Here is a 22,521-nt window from a genome sequence, read left to right on the forward strand (position 1 = left end):
AGAGCAGGCGCGTGTGCATGTGTTCATGTTTTTGTGTGTGTGTGTGTGTGTGAGCGTGTGTGCCCTGCTACAGTAATCACATTCAGTTATGGCAATTGTTATATCAGTCACGAAAGCTAAGATTATAGCTCAAAGCTTAGTTCTTGCCCGTTGGCATAGCAACCGAGTCAAGTCAGGTCGGTGATCAAAGAGCCCTTGATTGTCTGTGTGTGCTTGTGTGTGTGGGTGTGTGTGAGAGAGAGAGTGATTGTGTATGTGTGTGTGTGTGTGTGTGTGTGTGTGTGTGTGTGTGTGTGTGTGTGTGTGTGTGTGTGTGTGTGTGTGTGTGTGTGTGTGTGTGTGTGTGTGTGTGTGTGTGTGTGTGTGTGTGTGTGAGAGAGAGAGAGTGATTGTGTGTGTGTGTGTGTGTGTGTGTGTGTGTGTGTGTGTGTGTGTGTGTGTGTGTGTGTGTGTGTGTGTGTGTATATACGTGTATGTGTGTGGGTGGGGTGGGGGGGCTACTCACACCACATCCTAGGAAGATAGAATAGAGGGAAGAATCTGTAATACTGTCAAGCAGCGACCTCTAGACAAAAGAGCCCTGCTTGGCTTTGCACTTAGTTTGCATTCTTTTACATCATTAGTTTCTCCAGACCTCTCTTGGCAGAGCCTGGAGTGTAGCCGGTAGTAGCGACCGCTCCCCTCAGTCCAAGGCTTCCTACAGAGTCTATCTTTAGACTGTATACCTGCTATTATCATCCACACAGGTCACGCAGATGCAACACATCAGGGCTTTGATGCAACATAACTGACGTTAAACCACAGCCATTAACGCAAGAATGTAGTACTATCATAGCGTCCAGTGTCAGCGTCCATGGCCTCTGAGTTTACTTCAATCAGGTCAGACTGATGAGGGAGGTTATGTAAATGGTAAATGGTGCATTTATATAGCACTTTTATCCAAAGCCCTTTACACTTTGTTCCTCACATTTGACCCATCACTCACGCATTCACACACTGATGGCAAAGGCAACCATGCAAGGTGCCAACCTGCTCATCGGGACCGATTGGGAGTTAAGTGTCTTGCTCAAGGACACATCGACACACTACCCGGGAGGAGCGGGAATCGAACCGGGAACCTCCGGATTACCAGACAACTGCTCTACCTCCTGAGCCACTGTCGCCCCATGTAGTGTTCCAGACAACTCTGTGGAGAGCAGAGACAGACAGAGAGGACTCTGTGACAGGTGGGCTCAAATGCACAACACAGGAGACAGGATAATGTTCAACCCCGTAGGGCATTTAATAATACGTTGAAAAGGAGAAAAAACGTGGGGGGTGTGTGCGTCTTTTAGCATGCCGGGTGGATGACCGTGGCTGGTGGAGAGCACTGGGGTTTCTGAACTGGGGTTTGTGAACTGTGGATGACACAGAGAGAAAAAAACAGGATAAGTCTTCAGAGGAAAAAACACAAACGATAAAAACACGATAGAAATAGAACGTAAATAATTACGAGAGGGTTGTATACATGGAAATACAACGTGTAGCAGCGTATTCACATAACAAAAGACGCAAAAACATCATTATTGGAAATAATGTAGAGGATACTTGCCAGGCCATTCATAAAGAAGATCTGACGCTGATGGATGGAGATCCAGGTATCTTGTAGTGTAGCGTGATGATTAGAAGACCGGTGCGGAAGGGTGGTCAGGTGGCGTAACGGAGATTGCGTTCGTCACCAACCCCGGAGCGGCTGGATTCGCCTGTTCGAATCCAGCTCACAGCTCCGGGGTTGTCACCAGCTTGGCTGGCCGTTCACACTAATACAATTGGCAGTATTAGAGGGTGGGAGAAGCTGGCGGGGTGGGTCCGGGTCGTTGTAAACAGCGACTCCTACAGTTCGGTCGGGGCGCCTGCTAAGCGCGGATAGGATCTAAGTGGGATAGTGTGATCCTTCCTCACGCTACGCCCTCTCAGTGAGAATCCGCGCTGCCAGGTGAAAAGAAGCGGTTGATTGGCTGGACGTGTGTCGGAGGAAGCACGTGGTAGCCTCCACTCTTGGAGTGGAGAGTAAGTAAGTGCGCAGCGACCAGGAAGGGAATTGGGAATTGGCATAACGACTAACATTGGGATGGGAGAAAATCGGAGGAAAAAGGAGGGGGGGGGAAAAAATTTAAATAGAAGACCGGTGCGGAGCCTCCATCCATCAGCGTGATTTGTATCACCTGTGCCGATTGCGCGCCCGTAGAGTGCGCACCGAAGTGCAGGGGGTGTGTGAGACAGACACGGAGGGTGAGACAGACACGGAGGGTGAGACAGACACGGAGGTGTGTGGCGGTGGTACAGAGGGTTGTGGGGGTGAAACCGTAGCAGGTACATATTGTACTTATAAGTGATATATTGACGTATTTATGAAAATATACAATGTGTACATATTACAAATAAGTAATATATTGATGTATGTACCTATTTACAAATAAGTACATATATTACATAATATCAAATTTAAGTTTCAATGTTTTAAGGAAACATTTAATTTTCCTTGCTTAAATCAAGACTACTGAGACACTTTTCTGGTAGTCTCACCCAAACGCTAACCATAACCTTAACCACACTGTTACCTTAAACTAACCTTAACCCCACAGGGCTGCGTCCTGTCCCCACTACTGTTCTCCCTATACACCAACAGCTGTGTCTCTCTCCACCCCTCGGTCAAACTCCTGAAATTCGCTGACGACACCACCCTGGTGGGTCTCATATCCAGGGGGGACGAGTCGGCCTACAGGAGGGAGATCGAGAGGCTGCAGAGATGGTGCAGCTGCAACTACTTTGAGCTCATCCTCTAAAGACAGTGGAGATGGTAGTGGACTTCCGGATGAAAGCAGCCCCGCCGCCTCCCATCATGCTGGGAGGCACCCAGGTGGCCTCCGTGGAGTCATGCCGCTTTCTAGGCATGACAATCTCTCGGGATTTGAAGTGGGAGCTAAACATCATGGTCCTTCTTAAAAAGGCCAAAAAGAGGATGTTCTTCCTCCGGCAGTTGAAGAAATTCAAACTACCGAGGACCATGATGGCCCAATTTTACACGGCCATCATTGAATCCATGCACCCACTCCATCATATCCTGGTTCCCCGCTGCAGCAGCAAAAGATCTCGCCAAGCTGCAACGGGTGATTCACTCCGCGGAGAGGGTGATCGGATGTCCCCTGCCCTCAGGCCCCTGCACGGCTCCAGGGCGCTGAAGAGGGCAAGAAAGATCATGGCCGACCCCTCCCACACCGGCCACAGCCTCTTCACCCTGCTCCCCTCTGGGAGAAGGTTGCGGATCCCAAAGGCTGTGAAAGCTCGTCACAGACTGAGTTTCTTCCCCTCAGCCCCCAATCAATGCCTCAGCCCCCCCCCCCAACAAGTGACACTGGCACAATAACAATAACAATGTCACTGGCAAAAATACTGCACAGTGACTGACCTGGAACTATGCACTGCACTTTACACTTTATATTTATTGAAATGATTAATCCTGCACTGCACTGTCTTTGTCCTGTGTCTGTTGTTGCTGTTGTTATGTGAAAAGAAAATGGATGGAAAAATGCATACTCTGTAACGCTGAAACAATTACCAATGTGGTTACACATATGGCTTAATAAAGGAATCTGAATCTGAATCTGAAACCTTAACCTTAACCTTAACCACATTGTTACTTTAAACCATAACCTTAACCCTAACTTTCTACCATAACTGTTAAACGTTAAATCTAACCATCATCATACTATTGCTGTGTTTGTATCTGGGTGGGTGGGTGTCTTCGTCTAGTGGTGAGAGCACTCGCCCGTGACCACAATCATTGTTGGTTCGACTCCCAGTCGTTGTTTTGGACTTTCGCCGATACGAAATGTAAATATATTACTTATGGCTATAACATAACGTACATTATGTACCTTTTTTCCTTTATTTAAGTTTTTTGATGAGACCATGTTTGTAGGTAAAACACATCAGCTTAATGTAGCCGTTAATTCCTACATAATGTGACGGTATTGTTGTTGTGTGGTTCAGGGAGGAAGATGTTCCTACATGTACCTACAGTACTCTGGTCGGATCACACACGCCTCAGAAACATGATTTGTTTTGCTTTCTGATGACGTGAGACAGAATGACTACGGATTGTTTCTCAGACTCGCTTTTTCTCTAAAAATCACACAAGGGCAACTGAGAGGAGAACAAGAGAGCTGTGAGTGTGTGTGTGTGTGTGTGTGTATGTGTGTGTGTGTGTGTGTGTGTGTGTGTGTGTGTGTGTGTGTGTGTGTGTGTGTGTGTGTGCGCGTGCGCGTGCGTGTGTGTGTGTTTGTGTGTCTGTGTGTGTCTGTGTGTGTGTCTGTGTGTGTGTGGGAGAGGAAGAGAGAGGGAGAGTATGAGCGAGGAGGAGGAAAGGGAGGAGGTTGGTCTGTAATGTAATAAAAAAACAAAGAAAACATCCCATCGTTTCCCAGAAACCATAGGGCTGGTTGCCATGGGAACGCTGCAGAGAGAGCTCTTCTTCCAACTGCCAATGGGCTTCAGCATTTCTTTGCCACCAGAATCCTGGCTGTCGCCGTGGAGACCAGAGGCTGTGTTCCATCGCACTAGAGTTCTATATCTCTGTTCTTTGCCCAGAGTTCTCTCTCTCTCTCACTCTCTTTCTCTCTCTCTCGCTCTCTCCCTCAAACTACCTACCTAAAACCCACTTGATGTTTAAATACAGTCAGAGTCTATGTTCACAAACTGTTTTATTCAAGCGGCTTAGAAAAACAAATGTCCCTGCGCTTTATATATGATGGAAAGGGTGGTGTTTCTTTAAAGATGATTGGAAGGGTGGTGTTACTTCATAGATGATTGGAAGGGTGGTGTTTCTTTATAGATGCTTTATAGAAATCTTACCCCTAACAAATACCCCCCAATATTATAATAAACAAAAATGACACAGTGTCATGTGAAGCATCTGGTCTTATACAAAGTGACATGCCTGTGAGCCACCACTAGGGGCAGAGTGGCTATGTGTGAATGCTGACGACACACAGCTGTATCTCACCACCAAACCATCCACTCAGCTCCCCTCTCAGTCCCTTCTGAACTGCCTACATGAAACAAAACTCTGAATGTCATCAAATCTTCTCAAGCTCAACACCAACAAGGCAGAGCTCATGATTTTGGCTCCCGAGGCACCACTCCGGAAGGTTGGAGATCTGCTTCTGGACGTGGGCGGCAGCTCCATCTCCCCGTCCCCTGAAGTCCGCAACTGTGAGGGCTGCGGGTGTTTGGGTCACTCACTAACAAATAATAGGGACTTTTTAACCTCTAATGTTCGGCAGCGCTCATATGGGCCATTGCGCACGCTCGCGCACGTCGCAGCACTTTGCCCTCGTCTGCCGGCTGTGGGCTGCATTTTTTGCCGTGCAAACAATACATTGTTGGAAAGTTTCATTTGCCGCCTTTCGATCGTTACCCCACTCAACCTATTGCGAAAGCCACTCTCATTGGTTACAACCCTGTCCAATAATTTTCGAGATTGCCAAATGATTCACGGAGCTAGAGCCCCGGGAGTCGGGCGTGGTAATAGAAAAAAGAAAAGTCTGCCGTGTACTTTGGCGCACACCTCACATATCGGCATGTAACTTGAGAACCGCTGAGCGGATTTTGACGACTGAAAGGGCAATTGACAGGCAACAAATAGGGTTTTAATTCGATTTATATATTGTATTAAGAAATATGCACACCCGAGCCTCTAGAGGTTGCCAATGTGATGTGTCACGCCGGTGGCCAAATCATCCTCAAAACGTCCCGGGGCCGGGTCGGTGGCAGTTAAGAGGTTAAAGTATTATTAGTGAATGTTACGCACCCCGGTAAGGGGACGCAACACAAAGCCACAGACATGTTAGGTGAGGGTGTAGTGACATAAAACCATGAAACAATTGGCCAAATTGTATTTATTTCACAAAAGAACCAAAACACAGCAACACAGAGAGCAAGGAGGACTACCTAGTGGCACCAAATAAAATAGTAAAAGGAAACAAAAACCCACCCTCCCCTTTACAGGCGCTGAACGCCCAAAAGTACAGGTGGTGGTGCTCACTCAAAGCTGGTGTCTTTAACATCAGGTCACCTACGTGATGCAAAATGTAGACCCAGGGTATCTTCCTGTGTGCGAAACAAAAGATTAATACACAAGAAAGAATCACCATAGGCTGGGTGACACAAGGGAAACAAATATACAAAGGGTTAATACAGAAATGTACAACAAAATATAAAGAACACCAAAACACAATGAAATGAACCAGAGCTTTCACCAGCTTTACCAAATGTACCATGAAGAACCAGAGCTTTTACCTCTGAAGAGCCACTGCTCTATATACCTAAGAACCAGAGCTTTTACCTCTGAAGAGCCACTGCTCTATACCAAACGACACACAGAGAAGTATCACCAAAGACACAGAGAGACACCCACCACCACAATGAGCCAAAAGAGCTAACTAACACTGCACAAAATGGGATATATAATAGTGATGTGCATCTCCATCACTGAGGCCGATGCGATGCGCATCTCGATACGGTGCCAACGATACGATACATTAACGATACATTTGAAGCACCGGGCGATGCAATGCGATACGATTCACCCCCTGTTGAGATACGATTTGATTCAACATAATGCGATTCGGGGCGATACGATGCGATTCAACACAATGCAAAATAATGATAACATTTTATGGTATGACAGAGGATTTGGTTGTATTCCTTATATGCAGCTTATATTATTATTAAAAATAAAATAATCTACTGTAAGACAATTTATATAAAAACTCTTGGGTGCCTAAGAAGACTTTTGCATAGTACTGTGTTTTCTATCCACTTTAGCTAAAAACACACACACACACACACACACACACACACACACACACACACACACACACACACACACACACACACACACACACACACACACACACACACACACACACACACACACACAATGTATATACACACTACTGTGAGACAATAATAATCACACACAAAGGGATAATGGCTTATAGCAGACTTAAAGGTCAACCTCCACGTTGTATTTTTGTTCAATAAACAATGTGGACTAGGCCAACAGTGGCTTTCATGAAGAAGGGGAAAAAAAGTATTGAAATTGATCCAGTTTTAGCGTTTTTATCAAACATTTTGTCTGCCCAACACAATCACCACGCACGTGCATATTTTAATCAATGGTTCATAACGTGCGTGTGTAATCGAAATGATCGTCACAACAGGTGCAGGGCACCAGGGGGCTCACCAGGGGGCGCTGAGAGTCACACAGCTAGTGGCAGGCAGAGAGCCTTGCTACCATAGATATATGCTTGCTACTACTAGCCGAATGAAAATGTATCTGTTTCACCTCACTATTGCTCCGTGATTATAGCCATCCATCCATCTCTAAAGCTAACCACTATTTGTAAAAGCCACAACCACGTTACCATATTTGTAATAATGTAAATCATTGTGTCGTTGTACACATATTGTGTTTATAACGTTAGTAGATAACATAGCTTAGCTTGGTAGCTATTGTGCTAACAACATATCCCGACATCCGGCTCGCTGGCCGGCATGAACGGCCGACCCAAAATGGTTCTCTCCTCTCTGTACACCCCGTCCCCACGGGTGCCCTGCCGGGGGGCCCATGGACGCGACGGCGGCGGCAGCCGTAGGGTGCTCGAGCCCGTAAAGGCTAGTGTTACACGATAGCTATGAGCTAACTAGCGCTGCGGGCTCCGGCGCCCTGCGGCCGCCGCTGTTGTCGAGTCCACAAGCTCCTCCGCGGGGACGGGGGCACACAAAGAGGAGAGAACCACCCGCAGGGACGGCGGGCTATAGGCTAACGTCAGTGAGTGTAGCAGGGACGGCGGAGATATAGGCTAACTGTGATGCACCGAGTGAGCCACCATTGAGTACTATGACCCGGACGGACATAAGGCATACGTTTCCTGAAGTGACGTCACGGCCGTGCTAGGTGCTAGCGTCTGATAAGCTTTTAGATTCGGCTCATTAATATGCACCTGTTGTCCTGTTGTGACGTCGGCGTTTGATAAGCTTTTTTGATTCGCGCGTGCATGTTATTCGTGCATGGACCTTTTTAACTCTTTCAGAGTGGCATTTCCGGTGTCAAATGGAAAAAAATAAATAATGAAATTATATACCAATGATGTAAACTACCCATAATTGATCAGTAGGGTTTAACCTGGAGGTTGGGCTTTAATGATTTTATAATATTTCAGATAATGAAATTAAATGTTTATCATCAACTATCCAATTAGTATTTATATTGTAACGTTTGGCCACTTTAAATCATTGAACAGAGAGAGAGAGAGAGAGAGAGAGAGAGAGAGAGAGAGAGAGAGAGAGAGAGAGAGAGAGAGAGAGAGAGAGAGAGAGAGAGAGAGAGGGGAAGGGAGAGAGGGGGAGAGAGAGAGAGAGTAGAGAGAGAGAGAGAGAGAGAGAGAGAGAGAGAGAGAGAGAGAGAGAGAGAGAGAGAGAGAGAGAGAGAGAGAGAGAGAGAGAGAGAGAGAGCACACGTTTGAGTTTGAGCATTCTGATGCCCCGTAGCTGACCACACCATGATGGCATTTTGTCAACAACACAGTTTGAACCTGGCTGGAGGAACTGGAAGCGATATAAATTTATGGTTCATGCTGCACGCCTGGTGATACTACATCCAGATTGAACTCTGCCATTGGAAAGAGGAGATTTGGCCCAATCCATAGATGTGCAACTTGGCTATAATAAGGTTATTTATAGGCCTGATATTCTATATTCTATAATAATATTCCCTCTAATATTTCATGTGTCCGGATGGCAGAATTCAGTTCTGTATCTACAAAACCTTCTGTTTAATCATCTTCCATTTATTAATTTGCTTAGATTTGTACACGTGATCTCAAGTAGGTGCTGAATGAGCTCAGTGGCAGTTTTTCATGTCTAGAAATTTTAGCATGGTGTTATTCACCGTCAAAGATAAAAGAATTAAAATTAAATTTGAATTGATATCCTCCTTTGGTTCATTACAATTTACTCAAGCCTAGTAACTGACATAATATTTCTGACAGTGTGAATACATTCCCTGAGATCCATAGATGTCCCTAGATACCAAGAACATGCAAATGGACCTTGTAGAAGTGGAGCAATCTTCCATTCACTTAGGTATGTATTTTTAGGCGGATTTTCAGAAAATAGGGCTTAACAGGTTCATACAAATGATGTCATGCTTTGCCCTTGTTCACTATAGATTATTGGGTAAAATGATAACAATGGTCTTCATTCTCGAACGGACATACGTAAAAGTTACCAAGGAATTCCTTCGTAACTCAATTTAGATACTTATTCGGCATTCTCGAACAGCTTCGTATTGTAGGATTTACGAACTCGAAAAGGTTAAGACATTTATTTCAGTTCAAACCTTTCACTATTACATTAGCACTCAAAGTGATTTGAAACTTCAGAATTTTATTTTTTTACTTACATTTTTATTTTCAGTTTCTTGATTTACAGACAAAAATCCACGTACAACATTACAATTGGCGGTCAAAATTATAAGAGACAGTACAATACAATTCGACAGATAAGAACTAAAAGATATAGTTGATAGTAGAAAATAATATCAAAATCAAATAAAGAATTGACCTAAAATAAATTAACTAAATTTTTATTTTTTTAAGATATAAAAGAATAAAGTTCTTTGGTACCTTCATAGTTAATTTTCCTTTCGATTTCTATTTCTCTTATTGTCTCCTTTTCACTCTCCTGTGATGTAGTTTATTTTCTTCCTATACTCTTCCCACTTCTCCCATTTTGACTAAAATTTCTCATCTTGTAGCCTCAGCCTATGTGTGATTCTCTCCATTTCCTGTATCCCCCTACTATCTCTGTCCATTGTTCTTTCGTCTGTGCTTCTCCTCTATACCACATTTTCGTCAATGCTTTCTTGGCTGCTACTAGTAATATCTTAATCAAGTATTTGTCTTCCCCCTGAATTCCTTCCTGTGTTAAGTTCCCTAAATACAATACTTGGCCTGTCTGGGGTATTTCATATCCTACTATTTCATTTATTATCTCTCCTATCTCTTCCCAATAGTTCTTTATTATCTGACATCCCCAGAATATGTGTGTGTGGTTTGCTATTTCCTGTCCACATTTTCTCCAGCATGGTTTCTGTGTTGGTGTATAGTTGCCCTGTATTTCTGGTGTTATAAAGAATCAAATTATGTTTTTCCACCCAAACTCCCTCCATATCCTTGACCCTGTGGTTGTGTGTTGTATCTTACATATGTTATACCATTCTTCTTCTGTTATCTCCATTTTTCTAATTCCTTCTCCCACTTTTCCTTTATATATATGGTTGTGATGTCCTTGCTGTCCATTATTGCCTGATATAGTGCTGATATCCCCCTCCCCTTCCTTCCTTCGTATGCTTTTACCATTATCCTAATTATCCCATTCTGATCTTTGTATTTGTCTAGTTTTATTTCCTTGTTGTAGTAGTCTATAATCTGTAAATATCTATTCTCTAGTCCAAATCGTTCTTTCAATTTTTGTAGAGTCTGGATCTCCCCTCCTTCTATCATTGTACATATTGCTGTTATGCCCCCCCCTCTCCCATCTTTTGAACCCATGATCTTCTATCCCCTGTTTAAATTAGTTGTTGTGCGTTATCCATCTCAGTATCTTGGATTCTTTTTCTAGCTTGTATTTCTTTACTATCTTGTTCCATATATTTATAGTGAATTTGGTAATTGGGTCGATTAGTTGTTCCTTTCTTCTGTATAGCTCCCTGTCTCCTATTAGTGCCTGCAGTTTGAGTCCCTCTTTTTTTTGTTTCTATGTCTTTCCATTTGGCTTCATAATTCTCATTGCACCAACATGCTACTATTATCAGCTGTGCCCATAGTAGTAATCTTCTAAACTGGGTATTGCCATTCCTCCTTTCTCCTTTGGTAATTGTAGAGTCACATATCTGATCCTTGGCCCCCCCCCATATGAATCTTGATATCTGTTTATTCCATTCCCTGAACTGGCTTTGTGGTAGAGCCTGAAATAGGTATAGTAACCTTGGTAATATATTCATCTTTATGATTTCGATCCTTGAGCTAAAGTCTAGAGGTATTATTGTCCATCTTTCTAAGTCTCTTTTGATTTTCTGATTAATCTGTGTATAGTTTGCATCATATAGTCACGCCACCCCTCTTGTAATATTCACTCCTAGGTATCTGATCGTGTCCATATCCCATTTAATCTTGTATTTTTCTTTGATCTCTGTCGTTGGGGTGTAGTTTAATGTTAAGGTCTGTGTCTTCATTACGTTAAGTCTATACCCTGAGTAATATCCATATTCTGTCAGTAAATCCATCATTGTCGGGAAGCTTGTGTCTGGTTGTCTCATATATACTATCACATCATCTGCGAACAGTCCTAATTTATGTTCTGTTCCCCTTATCTCCACCCCTTTGATGTCCTCAGTCTGTCTAATTAGTTGAACCAGTGGTTCGATGAATATATCGAAGAGTGTCGGCGAAAGACAGCAACCCTGTCTTGTAGCTCTCTCTAGTTTGATCCGGTCCGTCAGGTTGCCATTTACTTTAATCCTTGCCGTTGGTTCTTGATAAAATGCCCTAATGTTTTCATCGCGTTTTTGTCTAATCCAAATTTCTCTAATACTTTAAATAGGAATATCCAGCTTACACTGTCGAATGCTTTTTCTGCATCCAGGCTAACTAGTACTGCACTTCCTCCTTCTTTTTGTATCTCCTCTACTATCTGCACTGTCTTCCTTATGTTGTCCTGCGTTTTTCTTCCTTTAATGAATCCGGTCTGGTCTTCATCTATAATATCTGGCATAAATGTCTAAAATCTTTTGGATATTATCGATGTATACATCTTGTAATCTACATTAAGTATGGACACTGGTCTGAAACTACTACATAGTTCCTTATCCTTCCCTTCTTTTGGAATCGTAGTAATTATGGCTTCTTTCCATGAGGGTGGCATTGTTCCTTTTTTCATTGTGTGTCTACATGCTGCCTCTAATATGGGCCTCAGTTCCTGTCTAAATATTTTGTAAAATTCCGAAGGGAATCCGTCGCTACCTGGTGACTTATTGTTCTTTGCTTTACTGATCGCATTTCCCACTTCCTGTTCTGTTATCTCTGCATTTAATATTCCGTTCTGTTCCTTTCCTATTGTGGTATCTTTGACTGTGTATTTCATAACTAATATGTGTGAATAATTAGAAAATCATAATGCAAGAGCCAGGTGTACCTTTTTAACAGCAGAATGGATTTTCAGTGCTCAGCAAAAGGTGATATTGGTGTTACAGAAATAGTCAACAACCTCCACACAAACAGATTACTCAACTGTTAGCAGATTTCAGAGACAGTCATTTCAAACCCCCACTCGTGTGACTGAGTACTGTATGTAAATATAGTCACACCCAGCTGAGAGCAGATTTCAGCAGCAGACCAGCCCAAACTAGATAACAAGAAGAATGTGCTTACAGAATGTTAAGACTGAAACTAATTAAACCATATTAGATAAAAGGTATTTGAATGTCATGTAGAATGTCAATCTGGTTATGAAGGTAATATAGTGTCAGTTCACTCTTGTTGTAAACCATAAATATAGAAAAGGTTCTAGTGTTAAAAACTGTTAACTCATCAAGGAGCCACAGCCCAAAAAGGAGGGGGCCAAAACAGACCCCCCCCCCCCTCTGTTTACTGAAGGACAACACCCGACGAGGAGATCGGTGGGGGGCAGCCAGCCCCCACACAGGAGATCATCTGATTGGGACCCAAGAAACAGAAGAACGCCTGTTTTAGAATCCAGAACCAATTGGAACAGAATGCCATATATATAGAATAACGGATTGGCTATCAGTCAGAGTCAAATTGTGACATCATTTTGGGTATATAATAGAAAACTCATTGTTAGAGAGAGCAGGCCAGAAACCACCAGGGGGTTTCTGCGTCTCTCAACCGACCGCCCATCCAGAGACTACTGTGAGCTGATTGCATTGCATGTGAGTAAATAAATGGGAAACACCATTTGTTGTTTAAGTTTAGTGTAATCCTTAATATCTGAAACCAGGTTTACTCATGTGTAATGCTCAGTAAGACTCTATTTCATTGATGTTAACATGACTACTGTTTTATGTACATACTGGGTTTGATGTGCAAACCTTATTAATCCTTTGTACAACATGTGTTGATGTACTATGAAATAATCCTTGTATGTAAAACAACCTTCTGAATTCACTCTGAGCCCTGAGGCAAAATAAATCATGAGTTTTTTAACTATAGTTCCTTCTGTCTGGCCTGCACAGTTTATTTCTCTAATGGCTATATTTGAAGTCAGATGAGGAGACCATTCTATCAATTATGACCTTCTTCCTTTCCAGATAAGGAACCTCATTGTACTGTAAAAAACCTTAGATATTGATTAGAAATATACGACACTATCGATGGTAAATCAAATGTTTCTAAGAATGTCTCTATCTCTTCTTCTCCTGCCACTTTCGGTTGTGTGTATAGTGTCTTATAGTATTCTACAAATCTTCTCTATTTCAGCTGGTTCTCTTAGTAACCTGTTTGTGTTTGTGTCTTTTATTGTGTGTATTGTATTTAGTTTCTGTTGTATTCTGATTAGTCTAGCTAGGAGTCTGGTCTCTCTCGTTCCTCCTTCATAGAATGTCTGTTTCATGTATCTAGCCTTTTTCTCAATTTCTGTCAGTAATTCTTTGTTTATCTTTTCTCTAACGTCTTTTACTTCCCTAAGTGTCTCTTGGTTCTTTGAGTTTTGGTGTTTTTTCTCTAATTCTTTCAGTTTCTTTACTAAGTTCTGGTATGTCTCTATTCTGGCCCTCTTGAGTAGTGCTGCCTTTGCTATACATTTTCCTCATATTACCACCTTCATTGCATCCCATAAAATGTTTGGATCTACCTCTCCGTTATAATTTTCCTCTCTGTATCTTATTATGTCTTCTTTTACTTCGTCTACTAAGCCTTTGTTATTCAATAGACCTACGTTAAGTCTCCAGACTGTGTTTCTCCATCTACTTTTCAGATTCACTGTCAGATATGTTGCGCTGTGATCTGATATGTCTGTTGCCCCTATTCTACAGTCTTCTACTCTGTATCTGTCCCCTGTTGTCATGAGGAAGTCATCTATCCTTGAATATGTTGTGTGTGGGTGTGAATAATGTGTGTATTCCCTGTCTAGTGTGTGTGTTTCTCTCCATATATCCGTGATTCCTAATTCTGTCATTTGTATATTCATATATTTGCTAATGTGTGTTCTCCATCTCTTTGTGCTTGTCGTGTCCATGTCATAGTTCAATACTACATTGAAGTCTCCTGTACAGATTAGAACCCCTTCCCCTTCCATTGCTATAATATCAAAGATTGTTTCAAATAGATATGTCTCACTGTCTGGGGGTGCATATACATTCATTAATGTTACCATTTGACCTTCCATTTTCCCCTTGGCCATTACATATCTCCCCTCTTTATCTCTCACTTCTTTAATCAATTCAAACTTCACTGCATTCTTAATAAATATAGCTACTCCTCTCCTAAGGTTCTGTTTAAAAGAACTATAAAACATATTCTCGTATCCGAATCTCTTCAGTTTTTCATGTTCTTGTGATATTAGATGGGTTTCTTGTAGAAAAATAACCTGTGCCTCTTCTTTCTTAAGTTTCGTCATCACCTTACTCCTTTTGATTGGATTATTCATTCCATTAACATTCAGCGACATCATCTTAATACCCTTAATTTGTGTCATCTTTCCATTCGAAATGATCTCCCGTTCTACCCATGTCACATAAAATAATATTTGTAGTTGTAGCCACTGCTAACTCTACTCGACTTACATTCAAAGAACTATAATAAACATTTACAACATTCACAAAGTTTGACAATTCCATGGTGTCAGAGGTAATTATTTTCTTTCCTCTATCCCCTGCTGGGGGGTGGGGAGAAAAGGCTCTCCTAGTGAGAGGGCTCCCCCTAGTGGCTAAAAAAAAGCTCACCATGTAAGTCCAGCATTGTCTGTGTGCTGCCCTGCCCTTGAGCTCCCGGTCACATGTATCTTTTTTTTTCCAGAAACTTCAGAATCTTACCTTTCAAAAGAGACCAGACTCATACATGTGCTAAAAGTATAAAGTATAATAAATCACAAATAACTTTGGGTACGCAATCGTTAGGCGCTTAATGCAAAATGTGGGATATGCTTAAGGGGTTAACTTATTCGCATAATGAATAACCACTAAACTGCTAAGCAGACATAAGGAGAAGGGGGAAAATAAACAACAAAAAACAACATTTACAGGTGGAAGCCTCAAAATGAGTAGATAAGAAAATAAAGTCCAAAAAACAACACTCAGTAAAGAGGTATTTTGGAAAAAAAACGAAATAAGCCACAAAGGCACCTCTTAATAACAGAGTTTATAAAGAACTTAATTAACAATAAAACTCCACTAAGGGAGTTTATGTGCTGTAGTGGACAAAAGTGGTGGACACATTTTTTTTCAAAAGAAAACTGCCATGCAAATAATCACTACAATAAAAGGCTTAGCTTCTAGAAAACAAAGTGTAAAATTAATCCAGTAGTCTAAAACAAGAATGGCTAGAAAGAAAGACTAAATGCTGAACAGGGCAGAGAACAGCATATTATAAGAAAGTTTGACCAGAAGGATAGCCAACACAAAAGGGAATGAGAAAGCAGCTAACCCTGCGAGATTCAAACTTGAATAGACTCAGCTACCATGGGCACAGCTGCACTGAATCAGGTGCAATCAAGCCCACACATCTGCCCTAACAAGGGGCAATTAACCACAGAAGAGAGAGAATAGGGATGCACCATGTGTCAGCCCTTATAAGGGCATATAGCATATATAGGAATTTGGAGCGTTCTGATTGGCCGAGAGGTTTAAGGGGGCGGGACTTAGGGTAGGTTATTTTGAGATGATTTATGACCCCCTAGGGCTTCTCTGATTGGTCTAGGATGTAAGGAGGCGGGACATCCGGTTTTGAGGGAGGGACATCCGGTTTTCAAAATAAAAGTTTTTTATTTATTTTTTTTCAAAAAAAAAAATCCTTCAAAATAAAAGATTCAAATTTTTTTTTAGATTCAAACGTTTTTTTTATTAATTTTTTTTCAGAAAGAGTGTATTCCTATGGTTTTGCAGAATATGTATTTCTGTATTTCCAAACGTTTTCAGAATATATCTTCACAATTAAGTTTTACAAGGTTGAATACATTGTGTATTCCAAAGTCTTAAGAATATATCTTCAGAATAAAATGCAATGTGTGTTTTCTTCAGAAAGTGCATTTATTTCAAATGCTAAATGTAAAATACATTTAGTGTGTTTTCTTCAGAAAGTGCATTTATTTCAAATGGTGAGTGTATCTTCAGAAAGTGCATTTATTTCAAATGGTGAGTGTATCTTCAGAAAGTGCATTTATTTCAAATGGTGAGTGTATCTTAAGAAAGTGCATTTTTCTTCCAAGTGTTGTTTGTATCTCTGTCTGTTTGCTGTAGGCTGTGAGTTCTCTCAAATGTCTCTCAGCAGATTGAAATGAAAAGCTGCAGCTTCTCTGAAAATTCTGATAGTGACAGCCCCCGTAGATGTCATAGGAGGCTGGAGAATGACTACGGCCAATGAGATGACTCAAAACCATCTGCCAAAAGCAGATTTATGACTCTGCAACTTCCCGTTTCTGTAGACCACACCGTCCCCCCAAGGTGTGTGTGTGTGTTTTCTTAAGGCCAGATGCCAAATGTCACAATCTTTAGATAATTGTATTCCAAATTACAAATGTAATGTGTCTAATGTGTTTAAGCAAAAGTCTAAATAAATGTAAAATAAATTTTTTGTATTCCAAATTACAAATGTATGTATGTCTATTAGTTTCATGGATAAAGACATAATCTTTATACACTTGTGTTTAAGCAAAAAGAAAATTACAAATGTAATTTGTAAAATTAAAAGTGCACCATTACATTAGCATGCAAGGGTCTAGGGTTTGAATATTTCGTTAATACAGGTGTTTTATATTATGCACTTTAATTATTTTAGAGTTATTATTAAAGAGTTGGGCTGAAAATATAAAGTACAGAAAAGACCTATGTGTGACAGGGAGGTGTGTGTCTCTGATCGGGGGTGTGAACAGGGCGCTCTTAGGTGCTAAAACACAGCATGGGAGGCGTGAAGATTAGGGGACAACTCAATACACATTTACAGTCATCATTCAAATGGTTTATATCTTTTGTAACATGAACAAGTAATGTACAACATTATACTCATAGCATATTTTAAGTTCACACACTGTTCACATGTTTTCACACATATTTTAAAAGATTTCCCCATAAACAGGCATATGTCCTAATAAACTAACCTACACTTTGATGAATATTGTTACACCGCTGACAGAGATGTATTATAATTATAATTTGGATAAAAACGTCAACTAATTGACTAAATGTAAAAGTAATACCAACTAATTGACAGTTTGGGTGGTGATTCTTATTTTCTTATTTCGTAAAACTAAAATTAAAAGGCTACAGATCATAGAAATACTTATGTCTTGTTTACATCAGAGTCCCCCTTTTTTCAATACATCCAGACATTTAGGACATAGCAGATTTACAAATACAACACTGTTTGTGAAAACAGTCCTGAAAATATATGTCCAAGCTGTTTTAACTGTTTCAACCATCTTTAATTAAGACTTATTTTGGATATAGATCACTTCAAGGCCTGAATGTCCATACACTGTAGCAATGGTAAGCCTGCATTTTAGGTCAACTTCCCCTTTTTAGCACGGTTCAGACATCGCCACCCCCTCTTTTAATGTCACAGTAACCTGAAATAGCACAGAGTGTGGGGAAAAGGCCTTATTCAAAATAAAAAACTTTGAAACTGTACCCATTCTGCAATCTGTTAATAAACTTTTCAATCAATCAATCAATCAATATATGATTAGGTATAAAAGTTAAAGACATGATAGATTAGAGTTGGGGCGAAAATATAAAGTGTTGTAAATATCTGTCTTTTTGAGGATCTGGGTGTGAACAGGGTTAGGGTTAGGTGTCAAAACGCTGCAAGGAGGTGTGAAAGATTAGGGACCAAACAACCTCTGTATATTTGCTTGTAATACTCTGCATTTACTCTAAACAAAACTAATAAAGTCTGTATTACAGCTAACTCTTTAAGTTTCAATAGTTTGGATTTAATACATAATTCATTGGTATGTTCTCTTGAATCTACATTGTGAACTATTCTTACTGCTCTCTTCTGTAATATAAATAAGGGCTTTATGTTGCTTTCATACGTGTTACCCCACACTTCCACACAGTAACTCAAATATGGTAGGATGAGTGAACAATATAATATTCGCATAGAATTATAATCAAGCACATTCTTTGCCTTGTTCAAAACAAAACACTCTTGGCTACCTTATTTTTTTATGTACATTATATGTGGCTTCCATGTCATTTTCTCATCCAACATAATCCTTGGATTCCTTTGTCAATACATAATGCCACATTGTCCTTCTTTCGATTAGTAAATATCATACATTTCGTTTTTCCAAATTTAGGGATAGCTTATTGTTATTAAACCATATCTTAAGTTTACACATTTCATTTGTAATTTGGAATACAGACATTTGTATCGACAGCAAATAAAACAAATTGCAATATGTTTGACACTTCACATATATCATTAATATATATAAAATAAAAAGTATGGGCCCCAGGACCGAACCTTGAGGGACAACACATTCAATATAGTTGGCTCCACCTCAAATGTAATGTTCAGAAAATGTGTATTTTTAGGTCTTTGCTGTTGCTGTCATTTTGACCATATAGCTAAAAGAGGGGTCAATGATCGCAAATGAATACATGGTAAAAAGGTCTACCAATTGTCAGGCAAGAATGCACTTCTAATATGTTACACACTAGTAATACAGCCATAATATTTCCAAATAGTATTGTTCTAAACAGTGTATTACAAATACAGTGTATTTGTAGCTAATGTAGACAATAGGCAATTATATAATTGTCACCTGAAAACATATTGTTGTCTATTTTCAAGATAGCCACTTAACCAGTTAATCGCCACCCCTCTCACACCGCATGTTTGTAATTTAGAAATTAAAATGTGATGATCAATCGTATCAAATGCTTTTTTTAAGTGTATTTCCTATTCCTATTGTGTAATTCCTTTCATCTACGGTTGTGGTTATTTCTTCATATATATTCATTAAGGCTAAGGCTGTTGATCGATTTGCCCTGAATCCATACCGACTCTCACTCAGAATCTAAGAATCTAAGAATCATGAATCAAGAATCTTGGAAAATTGTGAAAGCAAAGACACTGGCCTGTAGTTGGTAAAACTGTGTTTGCCCCCAGATTTAAATAGAGGAATAATAATTATTTGAAAAAATTTATAGAAATGTCCCACAGGGATAAGGTTTATCTTATCTAAGTGTGCTACTGTTTAATAGTGTATAGGGACATAGTGTGTAATAGTGTAATATTGTCATAGGGTAGTCCTAGTATGTAATAGTGTTATATAGTGTAATATTGTGCAAATGTGTAATAATGCAATAGTGTAATAGTGTGTAATAGTGTAATAGTTTAATACATTATTTTGTTTCCTCAAACAGACATGTTCATGTAACTTGCATCAATCCAGTTTTCAGTCACCTTTTCAGTCACCTTTCAGCCAACTGTGTTGAAGATTTGTAGCATGGTCCTAGGATAAACATAAATTATAGACATCTAAAATCATGAAACAGGTCGATTTTTAGTAGATTTAATCAATAGTCAGAAGGATAATGCTATTTTAGTCAAGGGTTGAGATATATCACCCCCATGACACATCCCTATTTTGTAAGACAAACAGTTTGATGTTGTAATTTCAGTGATTAGGCTCGCTTGCCTGTATACATTTTTATCAATCTGCTTTTGGTGTATTTTTTAGGTGTTTGGTTATGTTTTTATCTGTCATTTTGATCAGGTCTAGCTAAAAGAGGGGATTTATGATCTCAAATGACTAAGGTTTACCAATTGTCATGCATGAATTTCAACTCTAACGTGTTACATAAGTAAAACAGACTATTTGCAAACAACATTGTTCTAAAACAGTGTATCTACTATAGACTGTTTGTATTTTATATTTTAGCTAAATGTAAAAAAAACATGAGAACACAATCCTAGTGAATTCTGAATTTGATGTTTATTGGTTGAATAAACATAAATTATAAAACATCTAAAACCATGAAACTGACTGATGCACTTAAAACAGACATGTCAACATAGTTTTTTTTACCTGTTTGCATAATGATAAGGTATAAAAACAAAATGCTTCAATACAAATGTATTTTTTAGAAGTTTAGTAATATCAAGCCCCAAATGTATTTTCTTTAACCTGATCTAAGGTACATTATACAACTCATTTATGAATTACTTTGCAACGTCTTGTTTTTTAGCCCCCCAGAATTTTATGCTCTCAATATTATGGATATGCATTAAATCCTACACACGATAGGAAATATTCAATCAACTCAAAGATGATGGTTCTAAGGTAAATAAAATGTAATTCAGTCAACATAGTTAGTGTATAGTATGGCTAACATGTATGAAAGTTGTTGATACAATATTATAATTCATAATTCAATTCAAAATAATTACCGGCGAGGTTGTTTGATTTTTGTCCCGATGATTGAAGGAAATTCATTTTTAAGAACCATTTAACATGAAACATCTTAAAGATGTATTTTTATTCATTATAACCATGAAAATAATGCAATGTTAGGTTTTACCGTGATTTTAGTGTTCACAGATAGGAATGTATCATTCACATTCAATTATCCAAATGTACTCTGATTGAGTCAAATTTACTCTGTGAAATGTACTCTGCGAAATGTACTCTGCGAAAGTTCCCTGCAATATGCAGGGTTTTACATAGACTACTAGCAAAAACAATTCATATTGTTTCAGTGATGGCCTGGTTGATAGCTACATTGTCGACATGTCTTATTTTTTATTCTTATTTCATTGTATAGTGAATCCAGGGGTATAGTGGAGCGATTATATTTTGTTTTTATAATATTTTATAATATCAAAACATGTCTTATGTTCTTATATATCTACAAGTCTTATATAGAATGCTGTAAAAAGAGTCCTACTAATATATTTCACTTAAAAAACGTGTACAGAAAGATAAATTTCCGACCCCCGGAGCCCTGTCAGAGTGTATACAGGTTCTGTACAGTATACCATATGCAAATCCCATATGGTCTAGCGGTAATGATGCCCTGCTTTCATCAGGGAGACGCGGGTTCGACTCCTGCTATGGGAATAACACTTTTTTTCTATACATAACAAATGTGTTGGTATGCTTTATTGTAACTGTTTGACCGTTTTTAGTGCAACACTACTGTCACCGGCATTTAAGAAGGGTCTAGGGTTATCTCCTCAACACTAGGTTGGAGATGCATTTAAGTCCTATTGATAGTTTTTTTCCATACTTTTGCAAGGATATGTATGACTGTGTTTATGGTATTTTATAGCTTATTCATGATTGTGATACTTCTTATTGAATTGTTTAAAGAATATGTGTTTAACCAGCGTATAGTAGGACCTTACAAATATGATTTGATCCCAACAAGTGGTGATATTTCGAAGTCTTAAAGGGATCACATTCACATAGCTGAATATAGTTGCACAACTGGATAATATTTGTATTATTACTAGGATGAACTTAAAATCATTCAAAACAATTATTACATAACAATTATTACAATGAAACGCAGATGGGTATATTATAAAATATTTATTAAAGAATATTACAAATCATGCTGCAACCTTTTTGATCAATAATATAAGCGTGCATAACATCAATAATGTGATTAATATCTAAAGTTTCTAAACACTTATGATTTTTCAGCTTAAAAGCCGTAACATCCACTATTACGGTGTATAAACACAACAGGTGTGCTCTGTTAAAATGACCAATCATATGATCTAAAATAGTAACTAAGCCGTTTTCAGATAGAAGACTTTCATCCTCTGAGAGTGTCTCCATCATATATTGCCAATTATTTAACAACCCTTTATCTCTCACCAGCTTCAACATATTTTCAAAAAGCCTTAAGCGCAGGCTATTGACATTCCCGTTTACCCATCGATGTACAATTGTCCTGACAGCTCCGCGGCTGTCACTAAGGCTTTAAGAGTAGATACTTTGATTGGGAAGTGGAAGGTTTTTCTTCTAGTAGGACACAGTCTCTTAACCGTACCCCCGGTTGGGGATGGCAGTCCTGATGCTATGTTGGTTACATCAACGATAGGTATTTCTTCGGGGTCAGGATGGAATACATCAGATTCTGATGTAGGAGGGGTGTAGCAGGGGCTATTAGGAGGGGTGTAGCAGGGGCTATTAGGAGGGACATCCATATGCCTGACGGGGTTT

Source organism: Notolepis coatsorum (assembly GCF_963971535.1).
Source record: "Notolepis coatsorum genome assembly, chromosome: 3".
NCBI classification, from domain to species: Eukaryota; Metazoa; Chordata; class Actinopteri; order Aulopiformes; family Paralepididae; genus Notolepis; species Notolepis coatsorum.